This window comes from Protopterus annectens, chromosome 1.part0 (assembly GCF_019279795.1).
Source record: "Protopterus annectens isolate FY-2018-M chromosome 1.part0, PAN1.0, whole genome shotgun sequence".
Lineage (NCBI taxonomy): Eukaryota > Metazoa > Chordata > Ceratodontiformes > Protopteridae > Protopterus > Protopterus annectens.
The window spans coordinates 1,653,935,989-1,653,960,735 of record NC_056725.1 but is presented as its reverse complement, the minus strand read 5'-3'; positions in this window follow the sequence as shown (position 1 = coordinate 1,653,960,735).

Sequence of the window (24,747 nt, the reverse complement as noted above, 5' to 3'; positions counted from 1 at the left end):
TTTTGAGGGACTGGAAGAGCTTTTGGTGAGGGAACAAGCCCTCTGTATGTTACCTGATGACATGAGAGTCTGGTTAGCAGACCGTGGGTGTAACTCTGCAGAGGAGATGGGGAGAATAGGGGATCTCTCCTTGGAAAATAGAGCACCACTGCATAAGAAAGGGATACCCAGTGCTGTAGATGGACATAAGGGAACCCATGGGGACCATTCCAACAGAGTACACCAGTAATGGGGAAACCACTAATCCAAGTGCACAGTTAGGGATTACATGTTTCAAGTGTAATCAGAGGGACCACAAAGCAGTCAATTGTCCATCAAGGCAAGGTGAGAAACAAAAGGTGAGGGAGCCAGTAAGTGCGGTGACAAACTGCCTGTGGTAAGTTGTTTAGAAACAACTGGGGTGCCAAATTATCACCAATATTTGCATCCTATCTTAGTAGCTGGTAAACAGGTAACTGGTAAGAGAGACACAGCTTCTGATTGAGCCATTATGAGGCCTGCAGTAGTTACAGAAGAGCAGTACTTGCTTGGGCATTCCACTCCGAAGTATTGAAAGTAACCCCGTTCCAAATACCTTTGGCTAGGGTTCATCTTGACTGAGAGAGTGGAAGAGGAGCAAGTAGGTGTGTTCCAGGATAGTCCTGCAGATGTCCTCATAGGGAATGACATTGATGATGCAGTACCTTGTGTACATGCAGTGAAGTGCAGTCAGGCTTGGAGAAAGGCATGTAGGTCCAGTAGTCTGGGAGAGACCCATAAAGATTTGATACCTAAAGTTGGGACTGGTGTGGTGGCTGTTTCAGAGAAAGTAATATCTGGTAGCAATAAGTTTGAATGTGAGCCACAGCTGCTGGTGAGTATTGATGTTCCCCTGGACACAGTGAATGTGAGGGCAGAGATGAGTGGTGGTACCCTGAGTGACAGCAAGGCACAGCTGTTGGAAGTTATTTGTGTTTGAGAACATTCCTGAAGATGCCCTGATAGAGAATGACTGTGATGATGCAATGCCTTGTTTGCATTTAGTGACACATAGGCTGGGAAACAGGAATGTAGGTGCCATAGTCTGGGAGAGAACCAGACAGATCTCATACCAGAAGCTGGGACTAGTGTGGTGGCTGTTTCAGAGAAGCAGCTATCCTGTAGCTGTAAGTCTGAAAGTGAGTCACAGCTGCTGGGAGGTGCTGATGTTCACTCGGACATGGTGACTGCAAGGATGGAGCAGAGTGATAATACTCAAAGTGACAGTGAGGTACAGCTGTCTGACGATATTAGGCTTCCTGCAAATGGGGAGCTTGGGATGGTCACAAATGCAGAGTTGAGACAGGCTTGACTTACAAAGCTTGAGGGAGGAAGCTAAGGAAGCACCTGAGGCTCAGGGAAGAGGGGAATCTGTATACAGGAGCAAAGGTTTGTTGTATAAAGAGTGGACTCCTAAAGGACGGCTTTAAGGTGAGGTAGTATAGCAGCTGGTAGAGCCTAGAGTCTACCGTCTGCCACTTCTAGCTAAAGTTCCTAATATCCCTTTTACAGATGATATTGATATAGAAAAAGGTGATAAGTGCTTTGCTAGAAATCTTGAGCAGGGTAGGTTTTCCACGGGCGATACTGATTGAGCAATCTGCCATCTTTATGACTTGTCTGTGGAAGTGTTGTGGGGTTTAACATTTAAAAAATGCCTCCTACTATCCCCAGACTAATGGCCTTGTGAAGAGGTTAAACTCTACATTGAAGACTTTGCTACAGACATTTGCAGTCCAACATATGAGGGAGGTCTTGGATAGATTAAGTAGGGCAGGATTAATCATTAAACCCAGTAAGTGTCAAGTGGGCATAGCAGAGGTCACTTACTTAGGACACAGAGTGGGAAGTGGTAAAATTAGGGCAGAACCTGTCAAAGTAGAAGCTAGTCAAGCGTGGCCAATTCCATTTACTTTGAAACAAGTGAGAGCATTTCCATGGACAGCGGGGTGCTATAGGAAATTTGTGCCCAATTCGAGTACAGTAGCTGTACACCTTACTGACCTAACTAAGAAGAATAAACCGTAAAATGTAGTGTGGACCACAGAAGATGAACAGGCACTCCAAAAACTAAAAGAAATTTTGGGAGGACCCCATGTGTTAGAGAGCCCAGATTGCAATAAAGAATTTATTATACAGGTAGATGCTTTGGATTGTGGGGTGGGAGCTGTGCTCAGCCAGTTTTCCTTAGAAGGAGAAAAACGCTCCAGTGGGGCTAATAATGCTAATGCAGATGGATTTCCCAGCAGAGGAGGGGGTTAATATTCCCAGACAGAACCATTTTTCTCAAGCGTTGATTTTTAAGGGTCATTTTGAAGTCATGCTTGAGTAATAAGGGGGGGAGAAATGTGAAGAAAATGAAAACACTGTCATCTGTGTTAGCATGTCTGGCAGGAGATTTGTGTATATTCTCAGATTAACTTGTATTGTATGCCAGCATGTCTAATAGTAAAAATGTAAATACGTTTTTAAAATGTTTAGTATTTCCCTGTTTATACAGAATGTTCGAAGAATTTGTCAGTGTTTTGATACATTTCTAATTACACATGTTTTTGAGGGACATTCTAAAGTACTGTGGAAAATCAGATGAACAACAGTTGATGTCATTAGAATGTTCCTGGTTGCTAGATGATTATCTGAACAGCTGAAATAAGACAGTTGAGACTCTTAAGCTGTGCAGCTAGTCAAGTTAATCAAGTGTTGAGCAGTTTGTGAAGAGTTGCAGTCAGTTACAGTACTATGCAGTGATACCAGAATAAAAGAAAACCCACTAAAAAACTATAAGCCGGCCTTTGCCTTGCTGTTATGCTTTAGATTAGATCGGGGGCAGTATTATCTAGTTAGATGAGGAAAGTTTAGTTATTCAGATAGAATTTTTCTAGAAGAATGGACATCTATCCTACAGTTTAATTTTACATTTCTGGTGATTGAGGTCTGGTATTAAGTTACTGATTTACATTCTTGTAATCATTTTACTTATTATTAAATGTTTTAATTACTTTACATTGTGGCTGGAAATCAATGTGTTCTTTAGAGATTAGAGAGTGCTTATACCTGTTTGATACTCTCCATGTAACCTCAAAGGCCCGGTCACTTCTAGTCAGTGGGATATTAGCTGGACATCACAGATATTTATTCAGTTTGATTAGTAACCATAGACCCAAAACAATGATAGATGATAATTTAAGGATGAGATTGCAGAAAATGTTGTTTAAAATGTTGCAGCTTCTATCTTTATATTGACCACAAAATATACTGTTTAGACAGTTTTCCTACTGAGATGGGTGCATACCAAAAATCTGGATATGTAACATAAGAATTTTAAACTCATAACAAATTAAAAGTTTTGAAAAAGGGAATAAACAATGCATGCAACATTGCTTGATTCAAGAATGAAGAGAATGATGTAATAGAAAAAAAAATGCCCATATTCTAAAACAATTTAAATTTGGAGTAAATCACTATTCAAACTTGCAAATGTATGAAGTCACACATTGATATGCTCTGAATGCATCCCACTTTATCAGTGTTGATTCAAAAGTGGATGGAATCAGAGTACACGTTGGTTACATTATGGCTTTCCATAATGCTGAATGCAATGGAGTCACATTATTAGTGGTTTGCATAATGCAAAACATGTTGAGTAGTGACATAGAAGGTCTTTGAAGCAAGAAATAAACCCTCCTTTTCCTGGCTAATGCATATTTTTGGGATGGCTTCTGAACAAGTCAGAGTAGCTTGACAATTTGGTTGATGGCTTTTGCAGTGCATGGTTCAGTCTTCCGGAATCTGGCTCAGAAAGTGATCAACACACTTTGAGGTTTATTACACCATACAGCACAGACCATGAGATGGTCTGAAAAGGCATAAGAAAAGTAGAGGGCTTTTCTTTTGAGTGAAGGTCCTATGAGGTAATTTTATGAAGTAATAATTCTGTTCCTTACCTAAAATGTAAAAGAAAAGATATTCAGATTTCTCAAAATCATAATAAAGGAATAATTTACAACAATTGAAAAAAAAAAGATGCTAAATCAGTCATCATTATCATCATCATCATCAACATATCCTCAGAAAATTTGAAATGCTACTACAAGCTATGCTGACTGGATGGTTTCTAAAATATTTTTATTATTACTGCAGTATATCAGACAAAATGACATCACCAGGAAAGACCTGTTGGGCATATATGTGCTATTAAAGTTGCTAGCCATAGACATGTCATGGCATTTCATAGAAATATTAATGAAAATGAAAAATGCATGTTTTCACTTTTTGGATCATTGAAAAGGCGACTGCTTTATATGCATATTTTTACCTACAAAGAACTTGTGCAATAAGGTGCTATTCATGGCATGCAATCACATCAGTAGTAGAAAATGACTAACAGGTGAAAAGGTAAAGAGAAGGAGCATGTTATCAGTGTTCACATAAGAGGAATACAAAGCGCTGGTGAGGGCAGAAGGAAGTCACACCTATTTTAAAGTGACTGCAGCATAGGAGTCTGTCTCATACAGTATAATGCTTCCTAGAAACATCATACTTGTGTCAGGAGCATTCATCATGAGGTAAAGATCAGCTGAGTAGCTACCACTACTGGTACAGCTGGATAGTAGAGCTTGAACCTGGCAATAAAAAGACCTGAGGAGGTGTGGCCCCCTGCTCGGAGTACAGATTAGCAAAGTTTCTAGAGACATCTACTGGGAGGCTAAGGACAGCAACCAGGAGGCAGGTATGAGACTGGTGTAAAAAGTGCATGATCTTATCATAATATGGGAAAGCAGTACATAGAACATACAAGAATGTGTCTCATGATCTACTAGCAGCTGGGAAACAACCTAAAAGATGCTGCGCATTGAACAGAATTTAGGAAATGTAAGAACCACGGTCTTCATTAAGTCAGTAGAAACAGCTACCTGCTCATAGGGTGGCTGCCTGCCTTGTGGGTATGACGGTAAGTGTCTTGGATATGGAATAAAGTGGCTAATGAGGCTCACATGTGTGCTAAGGATATCAGGCTATGTCTAGGCATGTGAATGGACTAAAAGATCAGATTATGCCCTTAAAACTGGAAGATATGGTCTATCAGAGGGCATACAAGGTTTTCTGGCATGTGATATACAACCTAAAGAAAGATTAAAAATGCATTGTGAGTTATATATTTTCTTAAATAAAATATGATTTGCATGTCAGAGTAGGGAATGGGTGAAAACAAATAAATGCCATAGTCAATGGATAAAACTTAAGTCCTCTTCCCATTTGAAATAACTATTTTCAATTCAACATGCCTTTACCTGTTTACTGTGAAAATGTGGACTTATGATAAAAGAATCTGTAAAATGATATAAATAATATGTGAATGTATTAGTTGTAACCAGAAAAAAGTTTATTTATTATACTAATATCTAAAATATAATTTGTCACAGTTTTCCTTCACTTATTGCATTTGATTTAATAGTTACTGCTTAGAATTAATAGGCACTGGATATAGGACTGCTGTATAACCTTACTGTTGTAAATGTTGTATGCTATCTGCATTAACATCTTTGCATAATTTATAAAACTATTGTACCACCTTATTATTGTAAACAGTCAAAGGAACGAACAGTGCACTAAACACTAATAACCACGGAAAGCACTGTAATGAGAAAAGCGGTGCACCGGAGAGCTCAGGAACAAATTCAAGGTTTATTAACATAAAATGTAACGAGTGTAACAAACACATTTTTCATCTAAAATTCAGACTTCATCAGGTCTGATGACTTCGTCAGGTCTGATGAAGTCTGAATTTTAGATGTAAAACGTGTTTGTTACACTCGTTACGTTTTATGTTAATAAACCTTGAATTTGTTCCTGAGCTGTCCGGTGCACCGCTTTTCTCATTACAGTGCTTTCCGTGGTTACCTTATTATTGTACACATATTTAATTATTTATGTATTTTACATGTTCTTAATTCTTATTATTGTGCATTACCTATATTAATTTGTTTGCATACACTTTACAATTGTAATATGTGTATGTGGTCTATGGTTTATCTTTGAAAGGTTGAAAATCAACCTGCTGAACAGACCTTTGTGCAAGCCAAAATGCCGAAACTGTCATTTCCAAACATCACTAAAGTTCGAAACTCGGCAAATTGAAAAGCAGATTCGCTGAGTTTCAAACTCAGATATTGAAAACACACCGTAATGCAGGGGTGCAAGCTCCCCTGCACCCCCCATGTGGGGGGCTGTACCCACCCTACTTTAATATTCTAACTCTAAGGATGCACTACAGTGGGGAAGGGATCCATTTACCCACAATGCCGAATCTGCGATGAGCGAATGTCAATGTGCATTTGTTCATTGCACATTTGATGCATTTGTATTCCACTAACTGAAATCCTGAAAATGTCCTTTCGTGCAACTTTTGACAAGTTGCACTTCAACCTTTCAAAGGTAAACCGTGGTCTATATCACCTCAATTATTATCAGTTATTATTTTTCCTTGAAAAAAGGTTGTAGCTAAAGAATATCAGTAGACCATTACATTCACCTTGTTAACAATATGTAAACAAAATAATAAAATAAAACAAAATGCATAAATAAATGTTAGCAATTTTGTGAGCCTCAGATTAATTTGGGTAATACTGATCTGAAAGGAAAGGCAATAAAAAATGGTGAAAATAAATAAATTACTTTAACAGTTATAATAAACTCACTTCCCATTCCTGAAAATACATATATATCAAAATAAATCAGTGATGTTGGTATTACAGAACCATTCCTAAACGAATTATCAGCTAGATATTTTTCAACCTTTCTGGAGCAATCTTGTAATGATGTACTTAAATCTCAGTCAAACTATATGCAAGCAAAAACTATATGCAAATAGAAACTGTAGGACTCAAACTAAGAAATATAGCATGAAAGCTGTTTGCAGTTTATAGTATTAACATTTATATCTATGCCGTTGCCCATAACTTCAAGACCTGGTTATGGAAACAAATCATTAAAATGGTAGTGAAACAGAATGGTAACAAAGGATATAATCCATCATATATAAATGGCCATTTTTACCCTTACTTTTGTTTAAAGTAATATTAACAAATGCAGTCAATGACTTAATGTGCATGGTGCAATAAAAGAAGTGGCATTCAAGCAGTTAATTGACATGGAAATAATATAAATTGATGAAAGTATTTAAATGTACAGAAAATTAAACTGCTTAATGGAATATTGCTTTAAGTGTCAGTGCATGTGGAAATTAATTGCTTTAAGTGATGTTAAATTGATTTTTAATAGTTTAGATTGGTGTACGTGTGTAAATTAATTTTAGTCTTGACAATATGTATGTTGTCTCTACATAGCCAGCTACTTTATTCCCTTTTGTGGTTCACTACAAAAAGGCTAGGAATTTTTCTTAAAAGTTGAGCAAATGGCATTGTTTTCAATTAGCATCTGCTAGGATTCTTGGCATCCAGAAGAAACTCTTGCTTCTGGGGAGAGCTCCATTAGTTTATTCTAAAGTTTACTAAATAAAATAATGTGTTGAGTAGTTTTACCATCTTAATCATTGGCACATTAATGCAGCACATTTCTATTAAACACATCAGTCTACAATTCAAACTATATTTCATGAAATTCAAAATTATTTTCCTTCGTGTATTAAACTGACAGTGTGTGTCTGTGTGTGTGTATAAATCAGATGTGATTATTATGAAATAATTCTAATTGGAAGAACTAAAATTCTTTACTTTTGTATAGTAATAGAATACAGAGGATTAACTAATCAAAGGGGCAGTGCACCTTCCTAATACGATGAATAGGCATTTGTCCCCATGTCACATCTTTATCTCAAATAACAAAATTACATGTTTAGACAATACTACAAGTTTATTTACCAAATATCCCAATATGTCAAAATGCAAATTGATATTTAATATGCAACAAACTCTGAATAATACATAAACAAAATAATAACTCCAGCCCTGCCAAACCAGGCAGATACGCAGATGACCCACTCTAGTTTAGGATATGTTATACCAAAACTAGTGGTATAATCCTACTGCCCTCTTGATTTAACTGACAACTGGCCATATGCAGTGTTGAAGAATTGCTTGCCACCACCTTTCTGGAGCTTAAACCGGCCCAAGAAGGAAAGTGGGTAATGGAAAAGGGGGGCTGGCAACAATCAACCACCAGGCTGAAACTCAGCATGCCCCCTCCTTCTTTCCTGATAGAATAATAAAACCATATCAAAAGACATAACAAAACATAGGTTCATAGGGTCATAGGTTCATAGGTCGGTAGAAGGCTATTGGCCCTAGGGCCTATATAAGTCTAGCCAAAGGTACCCTGGCTTTCGCCACCCAATAAAATTATTTTCCTGTGCCCCTGTCAAGCCGGGCCACGGAATTGATTCCCAGGGTGAATTTTCTACTTCCCATGCAATCATCAAGATTTTTCTTGAAGAATGCTAATGAGGAGCTCTGTTTGGTATAGATAGGTAGTCTGTTCCAAAGTATGGGAAGTCTCTAGGACAGGAATCTATCCTTCCAGCATGTTCTGTTTATTGTGGTGACAAGGTTTAGGTCCCTAGAGTATGTTGCTCGGAAGGACTGGGATTTATTTACGTAGAGCATGTCCAACAGCTCTGGGTTTGACATAGCTTTGTATGTTAGGCAGAAATTGTCTCTGAGTAGGCGATATGCGACAGAGTAAAGCATGAATTTTTTTGAGACGGTCTGCATAGGGCATCTGTTTGAGGCCAGTAATCCTCTTTGTGAGGTATTTCTGCAGCCTTTCCAGTTGTTGTAGATGTCTTGTGAGGTATATACCAAAACGGGCATTGTACTCTATAATGGGTCTAATGAGTAATGAGTAGAGGGGAACAATGACCTCTTTTTTTTCTGGATGAGAAACCTTTTGTGACGAGGTGTACCACATAGAAGGATTTCCTGACCACTGTGGTGATGTGATTATCAAAGGAGAGACTACTGTCCACCTGTGTCCCAAGGTCTCTTATCACACTTTCAGTGTTAAGTTGACTACCAGTTGGCAACCCATCTTGTGACATAGGGATTTATACCTAGTTTAATGAGTTTATCTATAATTCCAGAGTGGGGTATGCTGTCAAAAGCCTTGGCAAGATCTAGATAGGCTGTGTGAACCACCTTACCCTCATCTATGGCTTTGGTGACTGCTTCAAAGAAGTCTATCAGGATTAGGAGACATGATCTACCTTTTACAAACCCAAACTGTGTGGGGTCCAGAGTTTGGAGAGTAGCAGTGTCATTGTTTATGAGATCCATGATGATATGTTCCAAGGCCTTGCAGACCAGGCTCGTCAGGCTAATGGAGCAGTAGTTCCCGGGGTCTGTCATGCTTCCCCTTTGTGGAGTGGGATAACCATTGCAGTGTGCCATTCAATGGGCACAAAGCCTGAAGTGAGGCTATGATTGAACATGGTACTTAGGTGGGGTGCCAGTTCATTCTGTAGTTCATGTAGAATGCAGGGTGGGATGTTGTCAGGTCCCATGGATGCTGTGTTCTTGGCTTTGGAGAGTGAGGTTTTTACCTGTGCAGCTGTGATTACAGGAACTTTGCATTCTTCCAGGTTAGAGATGGGCCCTTTAGGGGGTGAGAGGGGGATAAAGTTAGCACTGAACCTATCTGCCAGGATTTTGGCAATATTAGTTGGTTCTGTATATTTAGTGCCATTGTGCTGTAACTCAGAGCAGATCTGAGTGTTGCCACTGAGATTCTTGATATAGCTATAGAATGCTTTGTGGTTGTCTTTAGAATCAGTGGCGATTTTGTTTTCATAACTAGTTTTGGAACATTTTATGAGGGATCTCAGCTTCTTACTGAGGTTGACCAGGGAGTTCCTCCAATCATGGGATTTTACTCTTTTTTGCAACAGTTTCTTTCTTCTGTTGTAGAGTTTGTTTATAGCAGAGGACCACCAGATTGACTTCCTTTTTTTGGAGGATAGCATCTTGGTTCAATTAGGGATAGCAGGATCCATGCGCTCGTGTAAGTACTTATAAAGTGTGTTTGTGTAGGATTCAGCAGTCATACCTCTATTGTCCATCTGAATGGGTGTCGTGAAGTTTTCCACTTCTGTCTTAAGAAGCATGAAGTTAACTTTGGAGAAATCTTTTATGGTTGTTTCCCTAATGGGAGTGGGGGCGGGATGTGGATGTCTAGGGTGATTAGCTTGTGGTCGGATCTGACCAATGAGGAATTAACCACTGGTGTGGAACACCGGTCGCCCATGTTGGTAATGACCAGGTCTAGGATATTGCTGCTTCTGGTGGGGGTGTGGATAAATTGATCCAAGGTATTGGAATTTATGAATTCCAGAAAACATTGAGCAAATGTGTTGGTACATGAGTAGTTTTCCCATTTAATGGTGGGGTAGTTGAAATCACCCATTATTAGGGTGTTGGGTTGTATCCTAATATTTTCCAGTGTATCAAGAAAAGAGGAGTGGGAATCCTGGGGCATGGTGGGGGGTCTGTAGCCAGCTACAATTTGGATTGCAGTCTCGCACTTGGATAATCTCAGATGCATTATGCTGAGCAACTAACTTGGAGTTGTGGACATCCTTAATGAATAGGGATACACCTCCGCCATTAGTGTTTCGGTCTGGGTTAGGTGGCCGAAAGGTGTGGTATGAATTATAGCATGGTAATGCAGGGGTACTCAATGGAGCCTTGAATCAGGTCTCTGTCACTGCACAGATGTCAATGTTCTCCATTTTAAGGAGTGCCTCGAGTGAGTGCATTTTGAGGTTTAGACTTCTAGCATTGAGTAGCATTACCCTCAGATTTTGCTTGCTTGTACCTGTTACAATGGTGAATTTATCATTTGAACCTTGCCTAAAAAAAGGCACTATAGGGGTGGCAAGATCCTTCGCTAGTATCCAGAATCCCAAGGTCGACAGGTGCAGGCCATCTCTGACAAAGCATCATGGTCTATCAATCATGTCATCCCAGCAGACAGATACTGGATTCCCTTAAAATGACACCAGAAGCTTAGCCAATTGTTGAAGTCAATCATTTTGTCCTTGTACTGTGGTATCATTCTGAGTGATGGCAAGATGCTACTCAGAGCTAGGGTCATACCTGCCTGGGCTACAAGATTGGTGAGCTCCTCCATGTCTCTTTTCATGTAGTCCAGGTAGGTATGTCTCAGGTCATCCACACCAACATGGACAATGACAGAGCCATATTTGTACTTGTTGTGGAGTGACCTGAGTGCGTGCATTAAGTGGCAGATCCTGGCACCCAACAGGCAGCTGACAGTAACTTTCTCCTTGTTTAGTCTGGTGAGTGGAACATCAGTGTGCCTGACCATAGAGTCACCTATGACTAGAGTGTTGGGTATGTTATGCCATATGGGCTGTACTTGAATGGCATACTGAATCTGTGGGCCATGTGTCAGAGCTTCTGCGAATGTAGGTGTGTGTTTTGTGCTTCTATGTGTGTGTTTTGGTGGTGTAGGTTTTGAGGGACAATGTGATGAGTGTGGTGAGGAGTGTTTACCTTCTCCTCTTGACTGCCTAGTCCAGTCTTCAGTGAAGAGAGCTTTATTTCCAGTTTGGCTATATAAGTGTATCTCTCATAGGTTGTAGTGTTGGGTGGTAGGAGGAGAGGGTTGTCTGTGTACATGAGGCAATTGCTGCCTTGCCCCAAGATGCCCAGATTCATCAGGTAGACAGGAGAAAACACTGGAAGCTGACCTTTAGACATGCCTGGATAGATGCTTTTTTATTAAGTACTAAAAACTGTTTTCCTCTAGACAAGTGAGGAAAGTTGAGTGCTGTAGTAATTTGTAGCTTATTTAGTGCTTACAACAAGTCCTGAACAAGTGCTGAGCTCAAGGAAACAGATTTGAATGCTAAAACTAAAAAGCTGGCTAGTTGTAAGGGAAGCAGAATCTATGGCACCGGGAATACTTTAACCCTAGTTAAGTGGGGGGGGGGGGCTCAGGAGCTTACAAACAATCCTGGATATAGCAAATCTGTATCTGGACTAGACTTGTTACAGGAAAGGGGGGAAACAAGCTTAGAAATTTTTTTTCAGTAAAGTGGAAATGGAGAAAGCTGGAATAGAAGTTAATTCAAGGTTAAGAAGTGAGTGGGTTGGCCTTCACAAATATTCTCTCTCTATTAGATTGAATGAACTATTGACACTAGACTGGGAGGAGTGTCCCAGATCAAATATACAGTATGGACAGGCAACTGCAAAGCCACCAAGTATAAAAACACCACAACAATTTGAAGGGGGGGTGGGAAACTAAAACTATTACAGCTACTAACTGTAGCCACAAAATGAACATTTTAAACAGATCAAGGAGCAAGCAGAATCTAGAGAATGCTTTTAACCGCAAACAGACTAGACTAGAACACAGAAACTTCAAAAAATCAAAAATGCAAAGAAAAGCACGGATAGAGCACTCACAAACAGAAAATACAACTCTCAGTATGAAAAAGCAGTGTACAGTTAAATAATTCAGTAAACATGTAATTAGAGTATTGAAACAGTCCCTCGGATTCACAAATCCTCTGTGTAAGACTAAATAAGTCTTACTCGGAGACTGCAGTTGAACGGTATGACATCAGCGTGCCATGAATATTCATGAGGGCATGCTGACTCCACTCCAAGTCTAACACGGACCGTGCAGGAAAGTAGGGGGCGTGTCCGACTGCCAAGCAGTCCAAAGGTCCATGCCCCTGCAAGTGTCTGAATTGTAAAATGTCAACACACAAGAGCGAGTCCGCTCAAATCTCCACTTACCCAGCAACACACTCCCTGACATTGTAAACCCCCAGCACAGTTATAAAAAGAAAAACGTAATTTTTTTTGTAATTCCCGATATAGCTGCCCGTATTTGTGCGTGTGTGCGTGGGTGTGCCCATTGCTTAGCTGCAGTTAGCAATCTCGACATGGAAGAACATAATAAGGAATGTTTATGCATATTAAGCCAAATAGCAATAGTGTAGTGTTAGAGCCTTTGCACAAAGAGGAGGCATTCACAGTTCGAGTTCCACCACTCCCCTTCCTATTTTATGTTTGAAATTAGTATATGAAAGATACTCTACATATATGATTAAAATTTTACTAAGCAGAATTGAAATGGCCTATGTATCAGTGAATAAAATGTATATTTATAAAGGATCCTGACATATAATTGCCCGCAGTTAAGCAACGCTTTACCCAGCGCAATATAGTTGCCCGTAGTTAAGCAGCGCTTTAGCCAGCACAATAGAGGTGCCCGTAGTTAAGCAGCACTTTACCCAGTGCAATAGAGGTACCCATAGCTAAATAGCACTTTACCCGGCACAATCAGTTTGTGCGGAGGTGCATGCCATGCCAACCAGCGCACCATAGGGCAACGTGGAGCAACGTAGAGCAAAGATGCCTAAACACAGCCACACTCCCTAGCCTGTACGGACAGTAGTAAAATAAAAAGCAATGACAAAGTTCGAACCAGGGACACTGTGCACCATAATCAAAGTACTGAACCACTAAGCCATGACAGCTTAGGATAAACAGCCACTGTTAACATACATATACTTATAAATGGTAGATTAACCATTGCTAAGGAGGTCTCCAGTCAGCCAAGAATTTTCAAAAATGGCCAATCACAAAAAAGTGCGAGAAATGTGGCATATTTAAGCCCCATAGGTGGGAATACTCACCATAACTGATTGTAGCTCCCATCTGCAGTTAGAATGGCTGGTGCTGGAGAGGGTACATGCTTTAGAGCGCAACGCTGGGGCATTCAGGAGTCAAAATACATGGTTTGGCTCCTTGTCCATCGTCATGAGTCAAGACTCCTGCAGGGCCAGTTCCAAGGGACGGAGTACAAAGCAGAGGCTTGGAACTGGGTAGCTCATGACCTCTCCAGTATCACAGGCATTCCTTGGACTGGTGAGCAGGTCCGTCACCACCATGCAGACCTGAAGAGACTGAAGCAGGACCTAATGAACCAATGGATACAGGAGGCCCGTGGGATGCAAGATGCCCCACTACTGAGTAGGTAGCTATGGAATGCCCTAAATAATTCCTCTGCATGTACTGTTATATAAAATAAGTCAGACAGCCAGAAAAAGAGTGTAGTAACCCATTAAGAAAGGTAAAATATGTCAGGAATAATATCTCTGCATGTACTGTCATATAAAATAAGTGAGCGAGCCTGAAAAAGAGTGTTCTAACCGATTAATAAAGGTATAATATGTCTTGAATATGTCTTCCATAATATCAAATAAAGGAGAGAGCCTGTGGAAAAGTGTGTAATGTAATTAATAAAGGTATAAAACCTGGAGTGTGTCTGTGGCACTTACTTTGAAATGTTGTTGTACCATTGCATTATACAAATAGTACTGTTTTAGTAAGTGCTGGCAACCCACAGTTGGGCAGTCCCATCTAAAGTGGTTGATGGAAGTGCCAGTAGCTGTGAAGCATATATACAGTCCTCAACAATCAGTTACTGGCTGGCATGCATAAGTAAATCTGGCACATGAGTAGGTTGTTAATTTGTTCCCCAGAAATGTGAGTGCACTACACGAAATGTAGGGTTCTGTAGAAATTTAACTGAAATTGTCATGTGAACACATCCAGATATGTAGATAAAGAAATATAAATAAAATCAATAAATATGTAGCAGTAATATCTGCATGTTGGACAGTTAGTATGTCAGATATAGGCCAGGTATATAATGAACTAGCCAAATCCATTACACAGCCTAATGCATGTTGGCAAGTGTAATAATACATGTAGGGGATATACACCTGCAGTCAATAGGAATGTAGTGTAGACTAAAAGTACTTATAAGGTGTTAATTGCGGTTTCTTTCTACACCCTACTGTATGTGCATAAACAATGCAATTCCACACCTCAATGGGTATGTGTAGTCTCAAAACATTTGTTGGGACATATGTCCTATTGTTCTATAAATATCTGCATTCACTTTGATGCATGCGCCCTGTTCAAACACCACAATCATGGTGGCCTGTTGCCACCAATCATCCCTGCATGCTGTTGGAATGTCCACTGTCGTTCAATATATGCATGTGTTATGCTTGCTGTTCAACTGTTGGAACCTTGGTGTGTTGGGTTAATGGGAATATTACTGCATGCTGTTACAACTAATTTGAAATGCTGTTGTCTATGTTGTAATTAAACACATCTAATCACAGAACGTATGGGAGGGCCGGTCCCAGCGGACCCACCTGTCCCTCCTCAGCTGGCGAGTGCACCTGGCACCAGCAGGTCAGGTGCCCAGCCCGGGCTCCCCTCCTCCATTGGTCCTGTGCCACCTTCGGGTGGAAGTGCTGCATGGGATGGGGCTCGTCCCCCCATGCAAGCGTGTGTAGAGAAGGGCCATCTGTCACCCTTCGAAGGGTCCGGGTTGTGGTGCGTAGGGAGATCCAGCATTCAGTCACTGATCCCCTATGCCAGCTCGAGGTGAGATTGGCACATCTCACAGGTGAGCCTGCCCATCCTACGCAGCCCCCAGCACAGCCACCCTCGAGGCTGCAAAGGTGCAGTGGTGACTGCCCATGGTTGGGGATCTCAGTTCCACTGTTGTCATCTGTGGGCTCATGGGCTTGCGATTTCTAAACATCCGTCCCCGTCAATTGTGTTCATCCACCCCATGTGTCATACTCCGCCCCTGTATGCGTCTTGTTTGTCTTGTCTGTTTACCTCCCCAACCTACCTCCCCAAATAGCTAATTCTTCTACCTCACTTTCCACTTTCCGTACTTTGTTGTCCTCACCCCTCTCCCAGGGGTGGAAGGTTTCAAATTTCACTCCAAATTTATTGCATATGCACAAATGTTGCTGGTAAAGAAAGGGCAGCTATGGACCTTCCCTACACCTGTCCTGCACATCCCGAGCTTGTTTTCCTACTGTCATTCCCTCTTTGTGTCCCCATTTTCACCACTTTCTTATCTCCCCATTTTCTTTTCTTTCAAAGAAATTAGCGCGGGGGTTAGAGGGAGTAAGCACTTCTAAGCTCTAGTTAGCAGGTTTGAACGAGTGTGTGCATGTGTGCACTTAGCTAAGCATCACTAAGCATTGCGCAAACCCACACAAACCCGCTTACAACTGCTTAAAAGTGCCTTAGTCACTCTGTATGTCAGAGCCCTTGTTCTGCTCAGCAGCAAAATAAAACACTTCTGTCAGTCTCGAACCCCAGACCACATGAAGTACCACTAAGCCACAGCAGATACACTGTAACTTGGTGCTGAAATAAATATATCATGCATTGCAATGAGTGAATGTAAAGGAAAAATAGGAAGGCCATAACACTAAGCTTGTTCTGTGGATCTTTACCAGCAATTGTTGTGGAATGGCATTACATGAGTGTGATATGAGAAGCAGCCATTCTAGCAGCAATTAATGTTACAGAGGCACTTTACAACCTCCACACAGTATCATAGCAGGGCAAACACTGGCATATATAATTAGGGCAGAGGCCATACTTCCTAACTATGACTACTTTTCAGGGATGTCCCTGATTGTGAAACATATTTTAGCTGTGTCCCACTGAATCCCTCTGAAAAGTACTGACGTCAGTCAGAAAGGTGGGGTATTACACAATGAATACTGACAATAATAACAGTAGACACCGCTTGTACTTCATAAAAGGTGTACTAATCCATATGCACTGCTTCACTCAACTCTACACTTATTGTCTTTATTATGTGTAAGGTGTACCTTACTTTTAACTACCTATCCCTGACTCCATGCAAAGATGTATCTGAGTGTTTCATAGGCTTTGCAGAGGCACAAACAAATAGGCATATCAGCTATTCTGCTGTTACATACTCTGCAAATAGCTTTGGTAGGACTTCCACAAGCATACCCTTATGTAGGAGTACAACACAGAAATACCAAGGGATGTAGCCATGTACTGGTAGCAACTGACTGTAACAATGCCATTGTACCATTGCTGAAAACACCTGTGGGTTGCACAGACAAAGAATAACAGTGTAACATCTGGCTACCATCTGGATAGGTTCACAGTTGGGAACTATGCAGACAGACCACATGCATTGATAAACTAACAGGTACACACCAATCCTTTAAGTCCAGTAAGATAACATTCACACAATAATACATAATGCTCTCTGTATGTCAGCATCCCCCCACAATTAAAATATACTTGTGTGTTTAGGGTCTACCAAGGATGTAGGTAGGCATACTCAGTACTGGAATTGTCCAGTTTTCCTGAGAACCCTGTGCTAATGTCAACAATAAAAAGCACAAACCCTGCAGAAGTGAGTACATTAATATTCACAGTATAGCAGTTCACAAACAGTTCATGTGCCAAAAGAATACTTCTCAATAACTACTTTTGTATGGCAGTTACTTATATGAGTAGAAAAGAAACTACATAGTCACATATATCTTGTGTAAGTATTTGTAGGGGTGAGTTAAGCTCTACACTGATAGCTCTGTACTGGAAGTGGCAACAGTCAGGTCTGAGTATAACATGAACATCACTGTCTACACCTCTAGCTTCAGATATAAGAATTATACCAACCTTCTGACTTACACAACAGTGCCCACAGCAAACAAGCATGGGACCCACACTGGAAACCTGAAAGGGCTACGCCTACATACCTTAGCAATTTATAGCATTGGGTTGCTATGACAGTGAGTATGCAATTACCACACAGCAGGCTGTATGCATTTACCAAATGCTGGGGCATCACATGCACATGTGCAGATACCTATAAAAGCAGACTGTGCTTGCTATCCCCACATGCAATCATCACATTGCACGTGTCAGAGACTATATAACTCCTGGAGAGTAGTGAGAAAAAATTATTACTTAATAAAAAGATATTTAATTAAGTAAAAAAATATATACTTAATTACTAACCAAAAATATTAATTAAGAAAAAAAAATACTTAATTAATAATCAAAAATAAAACTTAAGTAAATAAAACTTTACTTAATTAATAAAAAAAATTAAATAAAAATAAAAAGTTGTCAAAGCATACACAGACGGACCTGAAAGTGACAAACAGATATGTAACAGATATGTAGTTACCAGCAAGTAGTAGATGTTTATGAATAGTACTGTACATACTCTGAAACATGCATATGTGGCAGCAGTAGGTATGTATGCACTGATGCCATGCATAACTACTGCCATGGACAAATTAGTGTCTAGCTGCGTGCAGTGGGACATAACTGTGAAACATGTTGCTCAGCATTATATGTCAAACATCTGATCATGTTATCTATGTTCTGTACAGTATTGTGTATAATGGCAGTTTGGGGGAGTAGTGCAAACACCTATATAAACTTGGATGTGACAGAGTAAGACATGCATAATAGTCATATAATGTGTAGCTTAGCATTGGCAACTGCTGTACCAGGCTAGTATACTAATGTAGCATTTGCAGCTATATATACTCACTGTACTATTACTATATGCACACATGTGACAACTGTCCATGTTGTAGCAAGGCCCAACAGGTCATCCGTGAGGTGTACAGACTTACAACAGTGTGGACCTTGTGTGTGTATGGCACACACATATGGAGAGATATTTATGTGTCCGATATATTAGCATCTTAACATGTGCATAGAGCAAGGGACATACTGCAACTGTTTGTGAAGGGTGGACATTTATATGTTGGTGCAGATTGTTATGTGCATATTTATATGTAGGTTGTAGTGTGTGGCAAACAAGACAGCATACAGTGCTGGCATATGACATGTGGTGTTTAAATGCTGTGGGTATGATTTGTTAGGTTTTTAGTCTTCCAGACAGGGGGTCCTGCTAAAGATACATGGCCTGAGAATACCTTCCATGCATTCTGCACAAGACTGTGCAATATTATTACATAACTGTATCCCTCTCAACCTTTGCATAATTGATATTCCCACCATGAAAGGTGGACTGTATATGTGCCTATATGTATATCTATATGTACAGCAATGGATGTTCATATGTACACTCAAGCTCAATGTTGTAAACGTATTGCCATCCCTTTTGTTAAAAACCCTGTACCCATGAATTACCATATAGGTGGTAGTCTACTCAACACCAAAAGTGTGATAAGAGACCACGGGACACAGGTGGACAGTAGTGCCCCTTTTGATAATCACAGTGCCACACTAGTCATGTAAACTGTGTATGGTCCACATGTCATCAAAAAAAGTGTGTCATCCATGGAAAAAGAGGTCAGTGTTCCACTCTACTTATCAGTCATAAAACCTATCATAGAGTACAATGGCTCTGTTGGTATGTACCTCAGAAGACATCTACAGCAACTGTAGACGCCAGACACATACCTTACAAAGAGTATTACCAGACTCAAACAGATGCCCTGTGCAGACTGTCTTACAAAACCACAGCTACACTGTGTCGCATACCACCTACCCAGAGGCAACCTCTGCCTAACATACAAAGCTATGCCAAACCCACAGGTGTTAGACATGCTCCATATAAACAGATTAAAATCCATACAAGCTACACACTGTACTGATCAAACCTTGTAATGTCAAAAAGCAGAATATGCTGGAGTGGTACATTATCATCTCAGACACATACCATACTCTGGAACTAACTACCTATCAATAGAAAATAAAGGTCCTCATTAGCAGTTGCCATGAATAATCATGATGATTGGATGTGAGATAGGAAATACAACCCGGGAATCACCTCTGTGGCTCTGCATGATAGGGGCACATGAACCTAAATTACATGGGTTTTGAAGGGCAGGGTACCATATGGCTAGGCTATTAGCTACCTAGGACCCGATACACACACACGCATGTACTTGTTGCATTACTTGCTATGTGAGGTTGACTGAGTGTGATGGTGAATGTGTAGATAAATGTGTCAAAGTCGTGTATATGTGTGATAGCCTAATGGGAAACTGTATATATCATGGTATGCAGTGTTGCAGCTCTGATCCCAGCAAAAGATATGTATGCTATTGCTAGGCAGGAAAAGCAGTATTGCATACGGTGTGACGTAGTCCCATGGTGTTGACTGGAGTGTGCCATTGTAGGCTAAAGTAGTGCTAAAGTAGTTTATATACGTTATAGGTCTGTACAGTATATGTATATCTATAGGTTTTGTGGCTGTGCTACTAATATGTAGCATTTCATTAATGACATCAAAGTATGTATGGTGTCTTTAAAGCCAGAGCTCTCATTCAGCATTTAATTGCTTAATTGCTTAATTAAATTGCATTAAAATACTAATTGAGCTTTCTTAGGGTATTTAAACTCACTGTTTCATTGTTAAATTAGATCTGAAGAAGCGTGTGTTACTACACGCGAAAGCGCTTATCTCCTTGTGTGCTGTACTGTTATTAAAAGACTCTGAATTTTACAAGTTGGAGTTTCGAATCTTTATAGGATTGTTACAGGATTTTGTGCTGTGGTGAGCCTTCCATTGTTTGGTTTCTTCTAAAGTAGTACATGTATGCTTATTGATTGTTAACACTAGTGAATACAAATCCTGTATGAACTGTAGTACTACCTGAAGCTGTAGGCCTAAACAGCACAGTATGGTGTATATCCACATTGCTTTGATACACTGTTTTATTTGTTACCTGTAGTCCTCACACATTACATACCTCAGGCATGAGGTTTTGTAAGTGCTGGCATACAGTACTGTATGGTACACAGGTAAAACTCATCTGGGTTGCCATACCTTTGTGTCTTGTAGGTATGTCTGATGTGTTTGTGGGTATGCCTGTAACATGGCCTCGGTGGTATGTGTGTCACAGGATATAAGTGCATATCTAGCAACATGTATAGTGTAGTACAGCAGTATGCCACCTATATTGATGAATGTGCACATATGTTACTTAGGGGTTTGCTATCAACAAGTAGCGTGGTGTTCTGGTAGTACTGTAACTGTACTTTACATTCATTTCAATGGATGAGAAATGTCTGTATGCATTAGCTTCGTATATACCTCCTGTGGCAAGGTGGTGCATTGTGTCACATACAGTGTGCCATGTACTGTTGTATAGTCTTACATACTGGTTTCACTTTGTTGCTGTGCGGAACATGGTTTGGTATATAGTATGTGTCAGGCACTGTCAGGCAGTTGTGGGCTGAGCAGTGATATGTGGTATTAAAAGTTTGTATCTACTGACAGCCAATAGATTGCTATATATGGCATTTCATTGATGTCTGTACTTTAGAATGTTAAGTGTGCCACATGACTTGCTCACAATTATTGTTTTATTGTCTTCCAGGGACATGTCTCACAATCGAAAACCTGCATATTCCCCTGAAGAGGAGGAAGTCATCCTAGATGCCCTAATACAACATCACAACCTGCTGTTCTCCAGAACCAGCCAGGACCAGCATGAGCGCACTGCACTGTGGCAGGATGTTGTCCATCGGGTGAATGATGTAGGCATGCATAACTGGACATATGAGCAGGTGCCCCATCAATGCAGTGATTTAAACAGACATGTCCGTCAGCATGCCTCCGATGTCCACAGACAACAGCTTGCCACATGTGGTGGTGCAGCAACACATCCACCCCTCGCCAGAGTGGAAGAGCTGCTCCTCAGTGTGGTGGCTCTTGGCCAACCACTACAACAGACATGTGTCATCATGGAGGCCGGAGTCACCCAGCACATCGACTCAGAGCGTACAGGTAACATGGCATATCTGTAGACTACTGTTAGCTCGATTGTTAGAACATACATTTATCAGATGTGTACTGTGTACTTAGAAGATGTGGAGCCTGGTGTCATGCAATACTGATAATTTGGTACATAATCTGTATGCCTGTGACTGTCACCTGTTGTACTACTGTAAAATTGCAAACTCACAGCAGCAATGCCATAGTTGTTGACACTGACAAACTGTCTCATATCCTTGTAGGTCCCACTGGTGTGATAGCAAGACAGCAGACCCATGCTGGTGAGTGTTCCACATTTAATATAGCATATAACATGTGCATGTAATGGGAGAGTTGTAGGCCATATACACATGTAAAACACCTACACATGAATGTTCTGCATGTTCTCTGTGGGACTATGCACATCCCAGTAACATGAGTAGCTGCCTCAAACGCATGCAATACACAGAGCATCCCAACCAATTGTGGTACACTGTAGTGAACATTGTATAGGCAGAGTCAATACACATGCACACAACATACACCACTTTGTCATATGCAGTGTGTTAATATGATACACATGGCATATGTAGACACCTGCTGTAAAGTCAGACTCCAGTATCCCAAATGTCATACATACTATACCTGAGGGGTAGAGGCCTATAATGGGGCGGTGTGACACGCTTCAACACACAACACATTCATGTTAGGCAATGCTCCCTATTGAACACCTTACATACCCATGTAACAACTGGCTGTGAAATGGTTAATGTAGCCAAAATGGTGGAGGTCAGGGACAGCAAGATAGTTGCCAGTGTGGCATACATTAGTGGCCTTGAGTTACCACATGATGCTGCCTGATGATGGCTCATGGTACTACACTACATCCAGTTACAGTAACTACAGTACTAAACATAGCATTCATTGCTATACACCTGACAACTGTGTGCATCCAGCCATGGTATGTATACCTATGAGTGATGGTGCACAGGACATTGGAAAGCATTTTATACTTGCACAGCAATGTTGTGTCCATGTGCACATTGTGTTCCAGGGCAAGGCCAATCATTGAACAACACACATGCATCAAAGACATGTATACTGTTATCAACAAGGACTGTCTACACTCGCACTGCATGCTGTTGAGCAACACACATCCTGCATGCTGACACATGTGATAGAACTCTTTGGCTTGTGATACTGTACTCCACCATCAACCACTAATGAGTATGTCCTCTATTGCTGTTGGTGTGTGTGTGTGTGTGTGTGTGTGTGTGTGTGTGTGTGTGTGTGTGTGTGTGTGTGTCAACTTGACTGAGTAGTGTATTTGTGTGCATGTGTGCATGTGTTCATGTGTGCATGTCTGCATGTGTGCATGTGTGCATGTGTTCATGTGTGCGTGTGTTCATGTGTGCTTGTGTGCATGTGTTCATGTGTGCATGTCTGCATGTGTTCATGTGTGCATGTGTGCATGTGTTCATGTGTGCTAACATCCTGTACAGGTTGTAAAGTGTGTTTCCTGTCTTCCTCTCACAAGTGCTGAGGTTTTGTTGGATGAGTGCAACAGGGAACCTGACGTCACTGCCACAAATAGTGGACATGATGATACATGTGTTGTGGCACAGGCAGGTTTGACAGGGTCTGTCGTTGGTCCACCAATCAACAGTACACAGCTTTCCACCCCATCTATGCGCACATTCATACTGCCAATACATCCCTCAACACCAATTGCCTTAGCTGAGGAACAGCATACAGTAAGCATTGACCAGGATAGTGTGGTATCTATGGCACATGCAACCCCACACAGCAGCCATACCCAGACACCTGGAATGGTACCACATAGGCATATGTCCAGGGGTTTTTGTGGGAGCACTGCTGGTCGTAATGCCCCTGGCAGATGTGCTCCCACAGGTCTCACAACCTCAGGTATGTTCCGGGCTGTAATGCAGGCACAGGCACGTATGGAATGGTACACCAGGCAGGGACTAAGGGCACAGATGGCTCATAACATTGCTATCAATGACAGTATCTGTGACTTTGCCGGTGCCATCCGTAATTACACCAAGATCATTGATAGACGTTCGGGGGAAACACTAGATGTCCTCCGCAATGTTATGTCCATGTGCCAGGACAGTGCAGGACAGCTGAAATGTCGACATGGATGTATGCCAGCAACATCATCATCTGGCAGTCATCGCGGATGACACACAAGTCCCAGCCGCTCCTGTAGTGGCAGTACCAGCCCCAGCAATGTTGGGGCTGGGCTGTCAATAGACCGTCCTAGATGACCACATGCACATGGCTCTGGTCAGTCCCAGCAGTCCGACATCCCTCTGCCTCTGATGATAGTACCCAGTCTGGCTTAGTACCCGATACTGTCCGTGGCACCCCTGCCAGGCACAGGTACTGTGTCCGTGGCTGGAGACAGTGATCTGTACAGCCTGGCAGGTACAGTCTGTGGCTGTCCCACAACCTCCTGTATTTGGCAGCCACAAGGTGGAACTGTGTGCATGCAGACACACACACATAAACCAAACACCTAGGGCTACCACATACACACATTACATCAACATTGACCCATGCTGTACTGTTGTCCCGCACACACACACACACACACACACACACACACACACACACACACACACACACACACACACACACACACACACATACATATCGATTGGATGGGTCATTGTTGGGCTCTAGCAAACCAACAACACACCCTGTACATATGATGAAACTGTGCCACCTCCTGTCATCTGTGACATTGATGCAGCAACAGGCTAACATGGTGCTGATGCACAGGGTGACCTAATAGCAGTGTAGCAATGTTAGCATGTTGTCAACAGTAAAGTGTAATGATATCCTTGTAGGTATATCTGAGCAGGCATGATGCATTAAAGCTATGATTATCAATGTAGTATTGTTTACACCAGTGTTAATTCCAAAAATGTATTGTCCGACCATGTGCCACTTGACTGATATATGTGGTACTGGCAGCATGTGTTGGTGAGTGGATGGTATGTGTGTGATGTGTGCAGTACAGATTTGCAGGTGTACATTTGTGAACATGGTGGAGGTGCACTGTCTGCATGTACATGCATAGTGGACACATGGGAA